The 21303-nt window shown below is 37.8% G+C and overlaps 1 protein-coding gene across 2 annotated transcripts in view; it reads left to right on the forward strand.

Moving 5' to 3' along the window:
• The first annotated feature begins 9795 nt into the window (after nt 1-9795).
• Nucleotides 9796-21303, forward strand: part of LOC121946821 (oxysterol-binding protein-related protein 2-like) — a 30519-nt gene continuing 19011 nt past the window's right edge. Inside the window, exon 1 of one of the 2 annotated variants that reach the window (XM_042491588.1) lies at nt 9796-9875. The gene's annotated coding sequence lies outside the window, so the exon portion shown is untranslated. Of the gene's footprint in view, nt 9876-17334; nt 17472-21303 lie in introns of those variants that run through there. The other variant, XM_042491587.1, reaches the window with a different exon arrangement.

A 21303-nucleotide genomic window follows, 5' to 3' on the forward strand; every position in this document is an offset into this window, starting at 1 on the left:
ATCTAAAGTCAGGAGGGGGTATACACCAGACTATCACAGGGCTGACACAGACAATAATTCATGCTCACATTTACACCTATGAGAAATTTAAAGCCACCAATTAATCTAAACTGCATGTCTTTGGACTGTGGGAGGAGGCCGATGAAATTAAATTAAATTAAATTAATCAGACATACTAAATATGTCTGACTAATGTGGGGACATCAGCCCCCCATATGTTCAGTTCCTGTGTAATACGGAAGGCAACCTTTGCTTTTAAAGTGATTACAATAATTTCAATACAGTCATTTTTAATTCTGCAGTATTTTTCCCTGATAAAAATGTAATAAATGAGTGGATGAGTGATTATAGCCAGTAATGAGAGTAGATAAGCATTAGATAAGTAGATAAGAGTAGCTGCACTTAGGTGGTTACTTACATGATACTAGTCAAACATTCAATAAATTGCCAACAGAAAGACATTTCACTAACACAACAAATGTCAACCTCATGGTGGTGCTACAGGGAAAGTCAGGGGAACACCACAGTCATTAGGATTTGTCCTCTGGGGATCATGAGTATTAGAACCAAGTTCTAATAGACCATCAGCTTTATATACTTGATGATATTGGAAACAGCGACATCATTAAGTATGTAATTCTTGATCACATTGTCCCAAAATGTGACGTAACAACACTCCCATATGCAGAATGTTTCTTGATAGATATACTATATACAGAGCAAGCAAGAACCATTACGTTAATGGGTAAAAGTGTATTTCTGCAGTTTTTTTCCACGTGTGACAGGGACATTATGTCATCTACAGCTATTAGCAGATGATGTATTTCATTATTAAAGCAAAAAAGCAGAGAGAGACCTCCTCCTCTGCTGCCATCTATTCCACATCTATAATAATAACCATATTCATGTTTCTCAACCATGGGTGCTTTTTTTCCTTAATAGTATGACTGCATACACTCTTACACACAATTACATCCCAGTATGACATCGATGTTAATGCAGCAGTACATTTACTCAGATTTGCTCTCTGATCTTTTGTCTCTGTTGTGGCTGTTTGTGAAACTGTGACCATGATCAGATTAAAGTCTCATCAGAGAACCGACGCGAGATGTCGATACAGTATGCAGTGGCAGAATGATACTCTGTGAATGATTTATGAGCTGTAACTCTAGAACGGCAAACATAGAACTGGAGCAGTTAGAACAGATTGTACCACTCTGGGATTTTTTATGTTCCAGTATTATAGGTCTTGTTTGATGTGACCTGACTGACCTGATTGTTTATATGCACGCAAACAATGTGACTGTTCAACCATCATTGTACCATGACAATTAGAGTAATACAGGTTTTTCAGACAAAACTGATTATGGTGCCATTATTCTCCTGCCCTGCTGTATGACTGGTTGTATACATTCAAAAATATATCATGATTTACTTTAAAAAGGCCCATTTTTAGCTTAATTCAGATATTTACTGCACAGTAAAGCTTAAGCAGCATAACGCAGCGTTATCGTTATTCACACGATGGGTAGTGATGGAGAATCATCTTTGGCTCAGTCAATTATAGGCAAACTCTATTCTAAATCCAATCTGTGCTGAGGCGTTTCATTTCACATCAAACTGTTCATTAAAGGAAGAAATCTGAAGTGTTTTTCACAAAACTTTCCACTCCACTCACATTTGTATAATTCTGTGACATTTATAAATCCTCTAGCATTGAGGGGTGAATTTGAAATGATGCAGTCTTTAAATCATTCATGGCCAATGATCCTGCCGTGGCAGTCACAGAAATACATCTGATAGACTGTATATCTGTATTCGCATCAGAAATACTGAATGGCTGCAAATAAAGAGCTCACAGTGATGAAAAGCTGTTTTTAACACTTATTGTCTGGAATCCTTTTCATGAGGAAAATCCTCCTGTGCGGAGAAAGTGCTGCATTTATATTTGTTTGTTTTGAAGATAAGAAAAAAATAAGCAGCTTTGAATAGTTTGCATGCAAGCAGCTTAGCTGAATGATGACAGAATCAAACTCAGAGAAAAGGACAATGTTTAAGTAAATCTACGAAAAAGATGCCACAGCACTGACTGCATCATTCAATATTTGGAGGATCAAAACATCAATTAAAAAATACAATTATCGCTCCACAACAAAAATGCTGTAACCACTAGGACACAAAAATATCACCTCTATATTCATACAGTGCAATTTCCATGATAATAGTTTTCTTTCTTCGGCCATTCAAGTCCCCAGAATAAAATGCTGGCATTGTATGTTTCTGCAAACCACAGATATGTTACATTTGTACATGTCACACGTGTCCAAGAGACATAGTTTAGATTATATGTCTATGAGCTGAGTTTCTCATCAAGAAGAGGAGGGGATGTTGACCATTGTTTGAGACAAACAAACAACAAAAGTGGATATTTTTAATGACAGTTCAGAATATTTCCAGCTGTGTTTCTAGTGTCCAGACTGGGTATTTAAGCCAAAACATGATCTTTTCCAAACCATATCCAAGTGTTTTATATGCTTAGAACTAACCACGTTAACCACAGCTTTGTCGTGACATAAAATTGAAAATCGAAATAAATAAATAAATAAATAAACCTGCAGTTTCTACATATCCACTAAAATGCACAATATATTAAACATTTAAATGCCAAAATGTATTCTAGAAACTGTCACTACAGTACCAGGACCCTAAAGCTGAAGAAGCAAGAAGAAATTCAACCATCACTAACTTTATTATTTACACCTGTACTTATGTTGTCTGTGAAAATGGACAATTTTGCCAAAATGATCCTGCGCTGATAGTGCACAAACTGGAATCCAGTTACATGAAAGGTTCCTGTTACACTGACTTTTTTGCTGCCATTCTGTGCATTGTAATTCTATGGTGAAGTTGCACACTTATCAAGGGTCCAATTCAACATGGAAATTGCCATTTGGATTAGCAGAATGGATCTTTGAATCATTCATGAACAGGCATCTATCCAATGTTGCATATATAGGGGTGGTGAAAGGCATTCATTGAATAATTAAGCAGAAACCCAAGTGCTACACAGCCGGACCCCACTAATAACCCTTTAACATCACAAAATACAAGATAGTGAAGCCAACTCACATAAAGGGAAATACCTGTATCAGAAGGGCAGTGTTGCAACCATCCCTCCAATGTTACTTCAGTTTGCTGCATGTTGGTATCTGTAAAATTGTAAGACATTAATTAGTCGCCCTGTCGAAAAGACTTCTCTAACACACACATTAGCAATCTTACTTAATCCTGTCATTAGAATAGCGTTTTTACTGTGTAGGCTATGTGTAGCTCGGCAAAAAATCAGTGCACTGTTTTCTCATTTTAATGAAGTAGCTTCTGCTATGTCTATGCTAGCATAGACGTGATTTAAACATGCTAGTTGATTTAAAAGTAAAATCATTTCTGGTTAACTTTTACGACGTTCTAGTGATGATGAAGAGCTGTTGCTCATAACGGAATTATATGTATTTAAAAATACAACTTCAAACCTTCGGGGGACTTGAACCAATTTTTGTTTTCCTTCATGTTTCCTGCGTTTCAAACTGCAGCTATATGCAACCAGTTTAATCCTGTAGTGTAGCGTTTTTAAACGGGGACGGGACCATCCCTCGGGGGGCGTTCAGAGGTCGTCGGAAGAAACACATTTGAAAGGGGGCGGGGGGGTTGAGGTGTTCTCGTCTCGAGGAGCGTTTGTGTGTGTGTCTGCTTGTTAATGCCAGTTTAGCCGTGCAAGCACGTTTCCTCTTAATATTGCCACCTTCATCTTTCTGACGCCCCCCCGCCTTTTGTTTACTTTGGAGCAGCGCCCCAGTGCATTCAGCCACTTCACTTAACTTTGTGCCGCACAAAGAGAGTCCCAAACGCATCTATGCCATATGGCAATCAGTGTATGTATATCAGGTGATCCGAATGGTAAACTAGGTGCTGAGTAACAACTTTTTCTTCTTCTTTTTTTTTCAAAATATAATGACTTAATTCTCGACATCTTAGAGATTTCTGAGATGATTGTATTTTCAGATTTTGAATTGACACTTTGCGTTTCCCATCACATAAAAGATATTGAAGCATGAAAACTCCAGTCCGATGGAGAAATCACTTTGGCTTTTTATCGTGGGAACCTGGGAAATACTAACTTTCACGTTGGCCGATAAAAATGTCATCCATGGGTTACTCTTTTCTTGTGCGTCTTCCTCGAAAATGTACCCTAACTGTAGCACATTGAACTTAAGTAAGCCTATGAGACTAGAAAAAGTAAAATAGGAACAACAAAATATGAAACTACCTTTTTCATTAAAAAATCCATTCTCTCCACTTACCTATATTTTTTCCTGCTGTGCTTGCCTTGATGTACAGTGGCTGCAAGGCCTAAACTAGACCTACTTTTTAAGTGGCCACGGACAGTTTAAATGCTCTGGGCATCCCTGTGCTATGGACATAGAGCGTTCTCTGTCAGAAAGAAGACAGGCAACCAGCCAGCCTGGCAGTCTGACGGCCAATCATCTACCAGTCATCTGCCACTCATTTTTATCTGAAACGATGGGTCAATCTGCTATATGTAGTTTCTGGGTTAATCAGTCAAGTAGATTTGTCTCATGTATTAATCTAAAAAGGTTTTTTTTTTTTTTTTAGGGGTGATATCTTAATTTTGCTTCATTACTTGCTTCCTTAATGCAAACAACCATGCCATTCCACCTCTCCACAATGAGTACACGTGTGAAGGAGGTGATGAATGCCTCACGCCACCCCTCTGTCGTTAAGGCCTTGATGTAAGACCAGGGGGAGGAAACCCAGCCAACCAACCAGCAAATACATATTAACAATGGGCATATTTTACTAATTGTCTATGAAAAAAAACACCCTGATGTGCCTTTCATTGCCGTCCTATCTGGGTATTAGAGTGCATGATTTCCAGTCTGCTTTGCTGAGAGGAAAAAAAAAGACGATAATAGAAACTTGCTGTCGTTGCAAGTTATCTTCAGTCGAGTAATTGGGAAGCAGTCGGTGTGTGTGTTGGTGGTTATGAAGACAAGCTGCATCAGCAGTGCCAATTCTATACACACTGCCTGCTGACATGCGGGGACAGGTACATTCCTTTTATATTTGCTCTCCTTTCATTTCATTGTTGCTGTATGTTATTTTTTACATTGTTATTTCCATTATTGTAAATCATTTAATGTACTTTGTGGGTGTGTGCAGCCTATTTCTTTCTGTTTATTTCAGTTTAGGTTTCTTTAAGGAGTAAAGTGTTTGACTGTTTCTTTATATTTTCTTTAAAATTTTCAGTTACATAAAACTAAAACAGTTTTACATATATTTTTTCATCTATGCCACATTCATTATTACTGCATATTTCCAGTCACTTTCATGTTTTATCACTGTGCTACTGGAATGCACTGAAAGTCTGTGTTGTCAGCCTCAGCTGATGATTTTGAATCCCTCTGCGAGAGTCAGAAAGGAATATGGTCTCCTGTGAGTAAAATGAGTCTCATGTGGCCCACTTTATCTGGTATAACAAGTTTTTCCTCTGATCTACCTGCCTGCTGGGTACAGTAGATGGCCTATATATAACAGTATCAAATCACACACCTCTTGCTGACACTGCCAGATCTCACCTGGGGCTCCTTAAAAGTGTGGAATGTGTGTGTGTGTGTGTGTGTGTGTGTGGTGGGTGGGTGTTTGTGTGTGTGTGTGTGTGTGTGTGTGTGTGTGTGTGTGTGTGTGTGTGTGTGTGTTTTGTGTGTGTGTGTGTATGTGTGTGTGTGTGAGAGAGAGTAATCCCATACTCTTATCATTGTTTAAGACCAAATAGAATAAGAGAAAATGTGAAAAAAATGTGAATATTATGATGATTTGGCCCCATTATTGGATTAAAAGTTCAAACTGGCATTTCTCTGCAGCAGTTTCCACACCTCATTAAAACATTTTAAAAATATTATCCTACATCTGGAGGATGATCAAAGTCTCTGCCCTGTTGGAGTGTCTTCGAGCAAGGCATTCAGTCCCTATGAGCACCAGGGGTTCTGTTTTTTAGGTAATGTTTTGCATGCATGCACAAAAAGACCTAATATGAAAGGGTTTTAGGTTCAAATGTACATGTGCACTGTTTAAAAAAGAGAGAACCAACACAAAGCTCACTGGAATTTCAGATAGATAGATACATAGATTATGAGGCATTATACAGCAATATATAAGTTGTAAAAATACTGTTAATGTACATTTGCACATCATACTATGTTGGAAAGTCTCTTTTTTACCTCAGTTTTTATATTCCACTTATAATTAATCTTGATGATGTATTATAAATTATACCTCCATTATGCTTTTATAAGTGTGTACTGTACGCACTTTTATTCATATACCATGATGTGATAATAGGTGTGTTCAATAAATACACATTCTTCTCACCAAAAGTCTGTTTCAATGATTCTGTGACCTTATTTGCATCACAACCTTGTGTGTATCACAAATGATTACAAACAATTAGATAACTAGCTATTTTAAGACATTAACCAATAAAATACCAGTTATCCAGATTCTATTCCACAAGGCTGATAGACGTTAGACTGCCATTTGAAGGGTTTGTCTATCTTACACCTCCATCTAGTGGTGAGCAGAGTAACCTGCAGTCAGGACTGACAGTGAAGTGCAAGTGGAACACGAGGAAGAAAAGCTTGTTTCCTGGTGCACTTTATGGTAAAGTTTAAAGCATTTGCTTGTCCAGAAGTGTTTTTATGTTGAAAGGCAATTTGTCACACACAGCAAAAAGGAGGCAAACTTTTCAAATTAAAAATTAAATATTTAACTAGCTGCTTTTTCCTTATGATGTATAGCACTATGAAAGAGAATGTTTTTCCCAAGGAAAGATATTTTTGATTCTTTGAAGCAGTTATGAAGAACAAGTATAATTTACACCTCTCTTTGTGTTTTGCACTAAGCACTGCATGCAGACAATGGTTCTAATTTTGTTGAGTCTCTGTGAGATATTTTTTCAAATGTTCAGCACTGCTAATAACACATTCCTATTGTGCATGCGTGTGTGTTACATATGCTTTTGTGAGCATGTGTATGTATACAGTACATGACTGTGTCTTTGTGTGTGCGTTGTTGTGTACAAGCACGACTCTGTGTCCCACTGAGAGCATGAATAGAGAGCATTTTCTCCTCTGTGCCACTGTTCTGCTCCCTCCTCATCTCTTGGTTTTTCTCATCCTATCCTCTGTTCTCTCTTTTTTTTTCCTCTGATCACACCATCGTGATTGTTATGTAATGGTGGGAAATGAAATACAGTGCTTGTCTGTATGATGCTGCCCACAACAGCAACTCGTTATTGAAGAATCTGCTTTTCTGAGTGCAGTCAGTTTTAACAGCAAGGAAATTTGGCACTTCACAGATTATTTTAATGCTGTCTCTACATTTAGTGCTTAACCTTTGCTATCAGTCAAACAGTGTGGGGTGATCTGTAATATCTCTGTCAGCATACTTTCATATTTTTTGTTTTTCCCATTTTTTGTCTGTTCAGTGTTTAGTCAAGATGACCACCACTGCGAGTTTTAAATAACACAGTCTGACTGAGGCAAACAAATAAGAAATACATCATGTCTTGTATGTCTTATAGACCAGCAAGTTTGGAGAAAAAACTAATTAAAAAGCTTTATGCAACTGATTATAAGCTGTTTATATCAAACAATGATGTGTGGAACAAAAATGATATGTCTTCATATAATCCCCAACATGGCAAATCAACACAGTTAAGACTAAATTAGAAGCTGGCAAACACAATAACATGCACACAAAAAGAGAGTGTACTGGAAATACGAGACCATACACCTAATTCTTTGTCATTCCTGTGTTACTTTGTAAGCTGGCAGTCAGCTGTATCAAACATATCAATGACAGGCTGCATTATTGATGAGAGATAAAACACACTGGAAAAGCTGATGTTGCATAAACAGGGCTTGAAATGAGCATGAGCTATCAAAGGCAAAATGTTATACCACAAGAACTGTGGAGCTGGAGAAAGGAACTCCCAGAAAAGGGGACAGATTAAGAAGTAAAGATTCAAAATGTTTAGAACTGTAATTTGAACAACTATCTGCATATTTTCTATCAATCTACAGATCACCACCATTTTCACGGTCATCATCATCACAGTCACAGTCAACTGCTGACATGCAACATCCGCAGAGCCACCCAGTACAATGACATGCATTCCAGTCATTCTCATCATTTTCAGTTAATCTGCTTTAGCGATAATGAAGGGATGTCTGGAATATGAATCCATTAGGGTGTGGTGTTCAGTTGCCACCTCTGTTACACAATCCACCTGGCTTCATGTTGGTGCAACAGATCTCAAAATGGTTTCAAAATAGAAGCAAGCTCAAAGAATTGTAACTGAGATAAGTATGTTTCATTGACTGATTGATGTTTGATTTCATTACTTAAGTTGGGGGAAGGGATGGTGCAAAAAAGTGCAAAAATATTTTTTAAAGCTCTGGGGTGGGGTGGAACTTGGCTTAGAGGATGCAACTTTAAATTGTTGTATTCTGTATTTTTATTAAATACCATCTGAACCCTTAAACCTTACGGTGGGTTTGAAAGTCATCTTTCCTATAAAAATTGCAAAATCATTTATCATAGCCAGAAACTGTAAATACTAAAATTATCGTTTTAGCATTGTTTGTTTTGGTAATAAGTCTTATGTTCGTTGCATAGGCTCCAATTCCTACATTTGATGTAAATATGAAAAAAAACAGGACTTGCACAGAGAGGGAGTAGGCAAATTCAAGGACTTTCAAGGACTTTTTCAAGCATTTATTGTCAAGATGAAACTGTTTTCTCCACACAAAAATGGGTTGCAAAAGAATTGTGCAAGTTTGTTCGTGGAGCAGGCATGCTACCAGGGCCTAAAATGGACAAATTAATCAGTTGGTTATCATTATTCAGGCATGTGATTGACAAAGCTCAACCTTGCAGCCACGGCTGACATTGCACCGCTGTGAGTGTTTTGCAGGCTATCTAAAGGAGTTTATTAACCTGTTGGTGCTCCAAGCTCATATCGCTCATACAGCATTAGAAAAAAATTCTCAGCCTTCTAGTTTAAAACATTTATCCAATATGTGTCATAAAATAATGTAGCATTCTGTTCTCCTCTCAACAATATTCAAGTACTTTATCAAGGACCAAATTAAAAATGTCTGATTTTCAAGGTATTCGGGTACTTATATTTCTGAGCATCAAATTCAAGTGCTTCAAGCACCTCAAGCACCTTGTATAAACCCTGAAAAACATAAATGGGGCCCATTTATGGTGTAGGGAGGGCCATGCATTTCCCCCCAGTCACTCAGAGAGGCTCAAGGAAAAATATTTGTAGCTTTGGAGAGGGTTTAGATAAAATAATGATTTTTTTTTTTTAAAAAAAAGGCACACCCCAGCCACCCCCCTCCTCTGATAAATAGAGAACAGTCCCTAATAATAGTAACAATAATAATAAAAACGTACAAAAACTATAGTGAAACTGATCAAAGTATGGCTTGGATATGAAATATCAACATGATAAAAAACAAGAAACAAAAATGAAAATGAAACAACATGTTTTTTCATATGCATATGGCTAACATTATCCTTTCAGTTTTCTACAACCATTCAACATTTATTATTATTAGACAAGCGTTCCATTCCTTACACCTCATTGGCTGCAGACCGTGTCTGTCATTTGTGTGACCACGCCCCCACTGCCAGCGACTTCCGCTTCTGTGTCAATCCAAGGCTGTACACTAAATTCCTGCTCATATCTCTGGACTTGTCAAAACATTCTCTCTGCACATCCCGCCGAGGTAAGACGAAAGACATTTTAGTGCTCTGTCTATGCTCTCGTGTTGTATTTTCACTGCCGACAATCTAGCTTTGCATTTTATGTACAAGGAAGGTTGCTAACTATGCTAGTTAGCCACCTTTTTTTTATTAGCCCACCCGCTAACGTTAATGCTAGCTGTCAAAAAGCTCCCTGACGTCCTGTCAGAGTTGAAGCTGTCAGCTTGGTGTTAGTTGTCAAGAACAAGCAGTACCCCATATGCTTATTTAGTTGCCGTTTTCTCTTTTATAATTGTTAGCCAGGGTTAATCAAGTTTAGATTTGTGACTCTAGATCAATTGTGCTAATGTTAGCAAGCAAACAGTTCACGGCAGCATAGCAGTTGGGATGGGTTCTCCTCGGCACTTCAGTGGCGAGTTGGACATTGCTAAGTTGTAAATGAAGATTTTATCAACAAAACACAGCATTTATTAACCAAACGCAGCTTTACAATTGAGTGATATATTTATTTTAACTACCGTTATCCATTAGGCGCTTTCTAATGCATTAGGACGCTGTAATTACAAAGTTATATGACAGCAGTGCGACTGACAGTTCAAATCTGCCCACGGTGAAATGTGATGGAGACGCTTATAGCCAAAGAAGAAAGGGCTATGTAGATAAGGAGAGTAGCCTACTGAGGTAAACCTGTCATATTCCCTTGTGTAAGAAATATTTGTGAAGGGTCACCAGCAGCATCTATCACGAGCAAGGCGTAGGCAAAAGTCGCCTCCTATCGCGTTTAACTGGCTCAGCAAACAGTGGGAATGTCCCCCTGCCTGTTTGGCTTCCCACTGTCTCATCACCATCTAGATGGGACTCACAGGAGAGACTAAATAAAGCTTTGTCTTCTAATGCTGGTGTTCTCTAGGTCAATGACACCGAGGTTTGCACTGACACAGCAGGCTGTTTATCTGCTCTCCTTGGTAGACACATCTTTCAGCAACAGATTTTATTCCTGCACCAACTGGCTTGTGATGGTTTTGAGAAAAGGTGCTTACACAAAAAGACCGAGTGTGTGTGCTGATACATACTGCACTGATATCTTGTTGTTTAATATACTGAAAATATTTTGACTATACCACTTGGGAACCTTGCATAACAGTAACAGACAAAGACGCAACACGTTTTTGGTAGTGGCTTAAGGAACTGATACTGAGCTAGTGAGACACTTCATCCTGTTAAAACAGGACACTGATTATTTATTTTTGTTGATAAATCAGTAACAATTGTTGCCAGACTGATATGTTGAATGCTTATATTAAGCGCTGCACTTGACTAAAGTTAAACAGCAATAACTTTTTCACACTGACTGAAACATAACTGATGACAACTTTGTGGGCTAAGATTTAGGTAAGACTAATAATGTTTTGGTAACTACTGTATGCATATTTTTGTAATTTGTTTAACAGGTTAAATTATGTATCTTTTAATTGAAACACTTTGTAGAAACTAGATAGAATATGAAATTTCACTAAAAATGTGTGAGATGTTGTATTCTTGATGTATACTTGATAAGGTATATATGGCAAGTGTATATTATAGTGTCTGATAAAAGACTATGTTTTTTATTTTTTTTAAGACTAGATATAATCTTATGTCGTCTTTTCCTGTTTTTAAAGGCTGCATTACAGTAAAGTGATGTAATTTTCTGAACTTACCAGACTGTTCTGCTGTTGTATTATTTACCTTTACCTACTTATCATTATTTCCACATTAGTATATTTATATCACAATGTCACATTGTGTAAATACTTTGTGAAAGCACCAACAACCAACCCTACAACATTGTCGCAATATAGATGTTGAGGTATTTGGTAAAAAATATCGTGATATTTGATTTGCTCTATATCGCCCAGCCCTATTTAAAAATGATCTTGATGGCAGACACCTGCTGATTTTATTGCTACATTTCACAAGACACCGGGTCATTCTCTGTGGAATTACTGCTGTTGTCATTTTGTTATGCATCTTCCTCCCAAGGTGCCTTAATTACCTCCTTAGTTAGTTGCTATGGCGATGGTTCCACAAAACACAGCATTTATTAACCAAACGCAGCTTTACAATTGAGTGATATATTTATTTTAACTACCGTTATCCATTAGGCGCTTTCTAATGCATTAGGACGCTGTAATTACAAAGTTATATGACAGCAGTGCGACTGACAGTTCAAATCTGCCCACGGTGAAATGTGATGGAGACGCTTATAGCCAAAGAAGAAAGGGCTATGTAGATAAGGAGAGTAGCCTACTGAGGTAAACCTGTCATATTCCCTTGTGTAAGAAATATTTGTGAAGGGTCACCAGCAGCATCTATCACGAGCAAGGCGTAGGCAAAAGTCGCCTCCTATCGCGTTTAACTGGCTCAGCAAACAGTGGGAATGTCCCCCTGCCTGTTTGGCTTCCCACTGTCTCATCACCATCTAGATGGGACTCACAGGAGAGACTAAATAAAGCTTTGTCTTCTAATGCTGGTGTTCTCTAGGTCAATGACACCGAGGTTTGCACTGACACAGCAGGCTGTTTATCTGCTCTCCTTGGTAGACACATCTTTCAGCAACAGATTTTATTCCTGCACCAACTGGCTTGTGATGGTTTTGAGAAGAGGTGCTTACACAAAAAGACAGAGTGTGTGTGCTGATGCATACTGCACTGATATCTTGTTGTTTAATATACTGAAAATATTTTGACTATACCACTTGGGAACCTTGCATAACAGTAACAGACAAAGACGCAGACACGTTTTTGGTACTGGCTTAAGGAACTGATACTGAGCTAGTGAGACACTTCATCCTGTTAAAACAGGACACTGATTATTTATTTTTGTTGATAAATCAGTAACAATTGTTGCCAGACTGATATGTTGAATGCTTATATTAAGCGCTGCACTTGACTAAAGTTAAACAGCAATAACTTTTTCACACTGACTGAAACATAACTGATGACAACTTTGTGGGCTAAGATTTAGGTAAGACTAATAATGTTTTGGTAACTACTGTATGCATATTTTTGTAATTTGTTTAACAGGTTAAATTATGTATCTTTTAATTGAAACACTTTGTAGAAACTAGATAGAATATGAAATTTCACTAAAAATGTGTGAGATGTTGTATTCTTGATGTATACTTGATAAGGTATATATGGCAAGTGTATATTATAGTGTCTGATAAAAGACTATGTTTTATGTTTTTTATGTTTTTAAGACTAGATATAATCTTATGTCGTCTTTTCCTGTTTTTAAAGGCTGCATTACAGTAAAGTGATGTAATTTTCTGAACTTACCAGACTGTTCTGCTGTTGTATTATTTACCTTTACCTACTTGTCATTATTTCCACATTAGTATATTTATATCACAATGTCACATTGTGTAAATACTTTGTGAAAGCACCAACAACCAACCCTACAACATTGTCGCAATATAGATGTTGAGGTATTTGGTAAAAAATATCGTGATATTTGATTTGCTCTATATCGCCCAGCCCTATTAAAAATTACCAAATGATCTTGACGGCAGACACCTGCTGATTTTATTGCTACATTTCACAAGACACCGGGTCATTCTCTGTGGAATTACTGCTGTTGTCATTTTGTTATGCATCTTCCTCCCAAGGTGCCTTAATTACCTCCTTAGTTAGTTGCTATGGCGATGGTTCCCATTTGAAAGGGGAGCATCGAATTGTACCAATGGGCCATCCACCTTGCGGAACAGCAGAGTGAGGCAGGATAGATTTCTGTTTGTTAATTTAGTGGTTAGCTGTTATTTCTGCAATCACCTTAAGAGATGTTTCAATTATGCAATATGTATTTTTGAGTTCTGTGGTTGAATTTAAGGGAACAGGAAAGAGATTTTGCAAGGCATGTCCTAAAAGCCAAGTTTCAACACAGCTGAGAGGAATATTGCAGTGATCCCACGACCAATGCACGTTAAAGCAGATGTAAAACCAGTAGAAATCTTAATACTTTGGCACCCAAGTTGTAGTTTTTGGATTTGGAATATATTTTGTGGTCTCTCAGGAAGAATTAGATGTTAGAATTTCCCATTAATGCCTATCGTATTACATTTTAAATCATATTTATAATATGAAGAGCTAACAATTAGTCTTTATTACAACTGGGCTTCATTTTGTTTTTGTGCATGGCTATATCTCTTGTCACCTGGGGATGAGGCAGAGTTTGAGCTAGTCCAGGCAACCATCCAGGCAACAGAGAAACAATACTGGATGTATAATTTATGATAGAGCAGGGTAACGGGTAGCCAATCAGGATCCTGTCTGATACACAGCCGTTGTATTGTTTTGCTCTGCTTTGTTTGGCTCACGGTCATAGGGAGTGCATGCTGGTCAATGGGGACAAACTGAGAAGACGCCTGCTACAGACACACCAGTATATCAGAGCGCTGTTATTATTGGCCAATATGGGTGATAATAAGTGATATATAGATAATCATCTGTTATTAATTTCCAGATAGTGTTTGAAATATGTTACTTTTGACTTTATTAGATTTATCACTGTATGTCAGAGCCATGGGGGGACCATGTACAGTTCAGAAAGGTAACTGGGCAGCTTGATTTGCTTTTCGTTTCCTTCTTTCCTGTCCTTGTTTACTGATGGTGAAGACAGCATCAACAAACACTTCTCGCTCGGTAATGCTCTCTAACCACAGCACATGAAGACAACGTTTTTTGTGATCTGGTTAAGTTTTCTCACTGCACAAACTGATGGTAGAGAATGTAAACACAATTTGTTCTTATGATACCCCATAGATTTAGAAATAATGTGAAACGCATTTGTTCAGAGCTTTTAAAACAATCAACAAGTTAAATTGAAAAAAATAATTATAGATTTATCCCTACACACTTTCGGCAGGGCCACCTGGAAACCTCAACACAAAAGCAAAAATCCATCATAACCAGTCACACGTCAGCACAGTCGTTTTATAGGTACTCAGTCAGGAGTGCCATTTGCATTTTAGGGTGGACGCATGACAGACGTTTTTAGAATATGCTGAGCCTGTTTTCTATCCATATACCTCTGTGATGTGAATGTAAGACTCATCCTAGCAGGTTTTACTTCTTAGCAGGTATTGCTGGAACGTGCTGACTCACGCTCTCTAAATGCCGATTTGTGCGTGTGTGTGTGAGAGAGACTGTGTGCTCAGCATCCTGCTCAGAATGAGACAGTGCTTTTTTCCCTGAGGGTTTACACTGAGTTCTAGCACACGTTGAACACATCAGGATTCTCCTCTGCATAGGAATTAAGTCTGGTTTTCAAGTAAATCAAAAGTAGTTGGACATATCCATTGTCAAAATAATTAGTTTTAGTCTTAACATGGAAGACCATGTCTTGAAGGGATGCACAATACTGGAATTTTTGCCAATATGCCGATATGTAACAAGTCATTTGGCCAATAACAGATACCAATATCGATTTATCCACTTATTTTCCCCACCTAAATGATTAAGTATCTACTGTAATGGAATTAACATCATATTATGTATACTCTTATAGTGATGGTCGGATTCCGATATTTCATTTTAAAGCCAATATCTGCCAGTACTGATGACATGCCAATAATACCAATATTACCATGCCTTGGTCTTGAGCTATTGTTTTCATTTGTTGATGATGGACTTGATTCACATAACTTCAATATTAGGGTTTCATATATTCACTGTGGAAGTTATTTACTTATCATTTCAGTGCTGTTAGTCTGACTCATGCAGCTGTGTTTGTGTAGCTGTGTGGGCATTGTTTTTTTTTTTTCTTCCTGGCCAATGTTTCTTCACCCATCCTTTTTTCATTATGCAATAATTAAAAAGGTTTCGTCATGTTCCAGGCCGTATGTGCTTAAATCCTTGTTATTTACATTAAATATCATTGAATGTCTTTGACTTTTAAGTTGTTTTGCGTATGATGCAACCCAAATTGCTGAACTGTTAATATCAATGTGTGTGGGAGGGTTAGAAAGTGTTTATTCCTGTTGTGATTTACTTCCGGAGCTCATCATCTAAGGCTGAATGCCTGATGCAATCTAAATGTTGCACCAGACTCCCTCTCACTGTTGTTGGTGGATATTTTTTGGGTAATGGTAAAAATGTTTTTGTTGCCTTTATTCGTTCTGTTCCAGTCTCATCCCTTTGTTCCTTTGCATGTTGTTTTGATTCAGTTCAAAAAGAAAGAAAAGATGCAAAGGGGGGGAAAGATAGAATGGGAAGAGACAAGATGAGATTTGGTTTACAATTAACATTAGTGCTTTTTTTCAGCCTCTGTTTAGGAGTCCAGTTGCAGTTACTGCTTTCTTCTTCTGTCATATTTTTTGCAGTTTAATCATACTTCCTCATTTCTAGTTTTTTAGCTGCACCAGTGTGTGCTTTAAGATGATAAGGTACAGTATATTGCTGCTGTACCTTCGAGTTTTATTTCCATTCTGCTGAACAGCCATTAATGTGGCCAGCAGTGCAAGTCCTTCCTCTGCAGACCAGGATAGATGTTGTTGACGTTAGCACTTACAAATTGCTCTAGTCAGTCGATAAGGTTAGTCTTGTGATTGAGGTTGAGTGAATTTGATTTCATACTGTGGTCGTACTCTAATAAAAAGTCGTTTGTGGGCTATTGACTCTCCGTTGGTAATGATCTTGTGATCCATTCTTCTGTTTCACTTGCCTCAGGCAGCACTGATGTGTCCTACAGAGGATATACAATAAATGATTTTTAAAGGAGCAGCTGATGAAGAATGAGGAGCATTAAAATTTACTTTATATATAGCTGTGCTACGCTATGAACCGATTATTTAGTTCCCCTGCCTTTTAAGAATTTTCCCCCACAGTGTCAAGATCTTTGTCTGGGTTGTTAAGATAAAAACCGGGACTCTGTGTTTTACTTCTGCTCCAAGTGCAGAAACTGCAGTTGAAATGCAGAAATAAAATCACTATGTAAAAAGATTAAGGGGCTCCTGCAAAAACTTCTGCAGTAGAAAAGGATCAATTGTCCATTCTGAGAAGCCACTGGTCTGGACAGACAGGATTCTGTTCAGATGAGACACCAGCTGGTTACTGAACTCCACCAATCCTACATTTCTTTCAGGCAACTTGAATTAAATTGTTTCTCTCTCTAATATATCATGTTCTCACAATTTACTCAAACATTGTTCATTCTGTTGTTGGTTATATTAAAGCTTGATATGGTCGAGTTTCTTGTCTCAGTGTCCTTTAGAGTGTGTGTGTGCAAAATTAACCTGCAGTATGTGTTACACGGTCTGCAGAGGTGTGTCACCTATTGAGTGAGGTGGGTGTAGACGAAAAAATGGTGTGTGTGTGTGTGTGTGTGTGTGTGTGTGTGTGTGTGTGTGTGTGTGTGTGTGCGCTTTATCATTGCTCAGCACTGGACTTTGTTGCACATAGCAACAGCTCTCGTCTCTTAATTTCTTTCTCCTCATCGTCTCTCTCTCTGTCTGTGTCTGGTCGTCTCTCTTGTTGTCCCCGCGGCTTTGGATGTTTTTGTCGGCCCTCAGAGGACAGCAGAGACAAACGTTGCTAGGCTGTTATCTGTACACTGGACTCATGAATGGAACAGTCACATCGGTAGGTTTGTCTTTAAGGTTTCGATTTGCGGGGAGCTTATTTGCCAGGAGAAAGTTTGACAGTGGGGTTACTATAGTAACATGCTTTGATATTACCTGTTTGTTGTGAGAGGACAAAATGAAAAGGTGAGGTCCATGGGGTTAGTAGAATTTGCTACATTGAAGGTTTTAATAATTTAAAATGCAACATGCTGATACCTTTATCTGATTTGGACCAACAGTAGTAAAGTTAATTACTTTGACAAGTGGTCACTTGTCGGGTTGGCTGGTATAGCTAAATTTGTATCACGATCTATTTAATTTTATAACAAGGTAACAGTATATATCATGACACAGTAATTGTTATGTAAATTCAATTAAGAAAACAACATACCGTACTTCAAACAAAACAACAACTGCTTCACATGAGTTAAAAACAGAAGACTCAAAAAGTAAAACTAGAACTCTTTCAAAATTAAAGCTTTAAGGTTCCTGGGAACAATCATGTTAAGCGTTTCAGGTTTCGCACTTACAACTCTGCCTGAATCATGTTTTCTTGTGAGGCAGTTGGATTCGTGAAATCATGTGAAAATCCTGAGATTGCATGTGAATCCATCCCCGATACGCTATGTAGTCTGCCCCGAGTAAGTCCTGTGGTAGAAAAAGTACTGCCGAATCTCTACTGTTGGACTGTCATATCACCCAACCCTAGTTACTAGTCACCAGTATTGTTAATTTTGTCTCTATAAATAAATGGTCAGTCAATTCCAATTCATTCAATCAGTTGAATCTGTTAAATTCGATGGGGAACTTTTCTCATCTCCTTAGATACGGAAGTTTAACTCTTAAGGGTCTTTCCATTCTTTGTCTCTCCAGCGTGTCTGGTTTTTTCTTTTTTTTTTTTCTATAATTGTAGTGAGCTAATCTATAGAGTATGTGATCATTTTAAGGCCCAGTGGAGTTTCAAGTCTGATGTAAACAAATGAAAGTGAGCACAATTATCTATATCTTTTTTTCTGTTGTTAGATGAAAATGAACTGGTTTATTTGCATTTGGTATATCTGTTGGAAAATATAATCTAGAAATTAAATAACTCTGTTAACATAGTTGGGTTATGGTCAGGTTTTTCCTACATGTACTGGTACTTCATTTAACACAAAACTGTCAACATAGTGTCACAAACATGAGGCTGTATTGACCTTCTCTGTTACTAAAGTTAATCTATAAGGGAGTCCTAAATTGATGTCACTTGTCCAAGTATGGAGGAGTGTGTTTGTGGTGTGTGTATGGTGCCATGTCTGTCATGGTTACGTAACAGCTCACGGGAGTCTTGAACAGAGTGAGCAACATGATCTGAGAGCCTATGGCGGCCAATCAGAGAGCTCTGTCTCTCTTTCTTTGTGTGTGTGTGAGTGTATATATACTTAATTTATTTGTGCTGTTATAGGATAGAGAGGTGAGGTTTCTGTGTGTACCAAAAAATAGTATAACAATTGCTTTTCAGAGATACCAGTATATATTAATTTCACTTTCATTTGGGATTGTTGATGCATGTATGAAATTCAAAGAAACATTTGTCTTACAAAAAGAAAAGTAATTCATATCAAGATCTTTGCCAGGAGTCATTCTCTGATTTTCAGTGCCTGTTTCTTTTCAAACAAGCAAACCTAATTATTGAGGTCTATATGTCCAGTGTGCTTCCTCAACCGTGCTTCAGAAACACTTACAGGAGTAGAATCTGTTTAACATCTTAGAAAGGCCATGTATAGCCTTGAGGGTTGTAGTTCAACCACTGATTGTCATACTTTTCCTCAAGCGTCGCTACATAAAAAGAAGGAATTTTCTTATGATCTGTTTAGCTTCTGCTTCTGAAGGGTTGTACAGTAAGAACAATTTCAAACATGAGACTGACTCAGTATTGTGTGGATGGCAAGCACCAAGGACATTATCTGCAACCTGATGCTTCCTGTTGCTTAATACAAGGTTATAATTGTGTGTTGACTCTCAGGAGTGGTTTTTGCTCATAACTGGACGCAGTAAATGGTAAATCGTGAATGGACCTGCACTTACATAGCCCTTTTCTAGTTGTTTGACGACTCAAAGCGCTTTTACACTACGAATCCCATTCATCCTGCTACTCAGATTTCAGCCATTCAGTTTTAAGCCATTCATACACATTCACATGCGGATAGAAAAGCCATCTGGAACAATTTAAAGTTCATTATCTTGCCCAAGAGTACTTTGACATGTTGACCGGAGGAGCAGGGGATCAAACTGCCAACCTTATATTAGACAACAATCTGCTGTATCTCCTGAGCCACAGCCGCCCCATTACATTATACTCAAGATATTTAGAGAGATTCCGACTTGTTGAATTGATGAATTGTGTGGTACAATCAAGGCAGGCCGCCATACCAAAAAAATGTTGGAGAAATCCTTGCAAGATGAATAATTCAGGGTATTAATAAATTTCATTTTGAACAGTCAACCTGACTTGCAAAATGGAGCAATTGTTTCCGGTTAATTTACAATGGGTGTAAGTGAATAATTGTTGGATAAGTACCTGGTTTTATGTAGATTCTTGTGATGTTTGCAGAACATGGGTAGAACATTGAGTACTGATGAAATATGCATGATAAGGGTTATCACAGTTGTAGGCTTGGTCATGTTTTGGTACACAAGCTGGCGACTTCAGGAGCAGACAGTAGCTGTTACTGTGTCCTCAGACAAAGGAGACACATGTTGAACACTTTAAAAGTTAAATTGTCATATTTACTTTTTGGGAGTGCATTTGTTAATGGGATTATGAGGCCACGCGAAATAACAGGCTTTGTTGTGTAGATCTTGTGGCTGACATCATACGTATGCTGATGAGCAGTCGACTCCTATTTGAATTCTCTTTATTCCATTTGATTGTTTTTGAAACAAGTAAGAAATATAGCTTTGTCACCCATTATTTAATTTAGTTTCTAATGCATGTCACTAGCTGCTGGACTATAGTTGGAGTTGTTTGACTTCAAATTAGCTGTTAGAACCATGAATACCTGCTTGTCATCCATTCTAGCCACCTTATCGATCATGGACTCAAGGCCCAAGTTCATTTGTGTGCTGAAGGCGTCAGCTGTCACTGGCAGAGGTAAAACCCTTCCATTGTGTTTAAAAAGGCAAAGAGAGGAAGGGAAAGAGAGCGCTGTTCCCCCAAATTCAACATTTCTCCTACAGAAATAAATACCTGTATTTACCTTTTTGGGGATATTATTTTTACTGCAAGTATGTATATATTTTGTCATGCAGACAAACTTAGAAATAGTAGATTATTATTCAATATTTCCATGTAAGAATAAAGCCTTACTCCTCTACAGGAAGAGTAAGTGCAGATAACATTCAACGATTTTGTCTAACTTAGAAAGTTGTTCCATTTATTGTTTTTACATGGCTACATGGCTGTGTGTAATGTCCAAGACCACATTTAGAAACAACTAAAAGCCTGAAAGCTAATTTATTACATCCCCTAGCTGCCATTGTAAACACACAGGGCAAAGGGTAATGATTGGTTTTTGAAACACTGAAGCCAAACAGGAAAACTGTAGAAAAGATGGGAATACGAACTGAACAATACTCAGTAACATTTTTTTCAGACTTTAAACTTTTCCTTTGTTTCATCCTCCAGCTCCCCTTTGACATCTGTCTTTATCTTTCGAGGGCTGAAAAGCATGCAAAGTATGCATGCAAAGTATGTAAGCATATAAAGCCTTAAAATGTCAACATGGAGGCTCATCATGAGCTGTGATGAGAAGGGAGGCTGATGAAACTTGCTCAGTAAGCAATAACAAACACCATATTACAGGTTTTGT

The sequence above is a fragment of the Plectropomus leopardus genome, chromosome 8 (assembly GCF_008729295.1).
Source record: "Plectropomus leopardus isolate mb chromosome 8, YSFRI_Pleo_2.0, whole genome shotgun sequence".
Classification (NCBI taxonomy): domain Eukaryota; kingdom Metazoa; phylum Chordata; class Actinopteri; order Perciformes; family Serranidae; genus Plectropomus; species Plectropomus leopardus.